Source organism: Mandrillus leucophaeus, unplaced genomic scaffold (assembly GCF_000951045.1).
Source record: "Mandrillus leucophaeus isolate KB7577 unplaced genomic scaffold, Mleu.le_1.0 Scaffold1031, whole genome shotgun sequence".
NCBI lineage: Eukaryota > Metazoa > Chordata > Mammalia > Primates > Cercopithecidae > Mandrillus > Mandrillus leucophaeus.
In genome coordinates, this window is record NW_012098444.1 from 113,386 (window position 1) to 114,255 (window position 870).

Here is an 870-nt window from a genome sequence, read left to right on the forward strand (position 1 = left end):
CTTGTTCCATGGAGGCCACACAGAGGTGACAGTGGCATGCATCAGGCTTCCCTGGAGGTGCTAATGACAGTCCTGGGCACTTGACATGTGTGAAGTCTTCTGGTTCTCACAATATCCCCATGGATTAGGTGCTGATATTATTCCCACTTTGCAGACAGAAAGGTTAGACGTTGCTCAAGGCTCTTCAGCTAGTGTGTCTTAGTGCTAGGGTTCTGAGCCTGGTGGCCTGGCTTCAGAGTCCATGCCTGGGCTGCCTCATCTCCTGGCTTGAGAGGATATTCCTAGAGTGAAGTGGGCTAGGAGATGGTCCTGTCCCCAATCTTACTCACTGGCTGAGAAATCTGAGGCACAGAGGGGGAAGGGTCCAATCCCTACAGTCAGACAGAGCACTTGGAACAGCAGGTGCCAAGGCTGGGGAGGGCCACAGACACTGGGATGGTGAGGTGAGGGTAGAAGATGGGGAGAGTGCTGCTCACAGAAGATGACAGAGGAATCCAGTGAAAAGGGAGAACAACGGGATGACAGGGAAGCTCTAGGCTGAGAAGAGCATTCAGCAGGGCATGTCAGACCTTCTGGAGTCTGTTATGGAGGAGACCAAAGCAGCCCCTGGAAGTTTAACTGTGGAAAAACGGGATTCTAAAGAAGGGGACAGCCCATGCAGTTTAGTGAGCGAGGATGCCAACTTAGGCCAGTGAAAAGAGAAATACCTTCGATATTTAGGAGTTAAGGTTGAAGAGCCTGTTACCCTTAATAGTGTTCTAGGTTGAAAGTAAGTGTGTGTGTGTGTGTGTGTGTGTGTGTGTGTGTGTGTCCCAAGCAGATTTAGAAGAAAATCACATAAATATCCATGGCGAAGTATTAAAAAGCAGG

General features: G+C 49.8%; 1 protein-coding gene across 4 annotated transcripts in view; it reads left to right on the top strand.

Moving 5' to 3' along the window:
• Positions 1 to 870, top strand: part of ZNF692 (zinc finger protein 692) — a 16,377-nt gene that overhangs the window by 6,744 nt on the left and 8,763 nt on the right. The gene's annotated exons all lie outside the window — the stretch shown is intronic.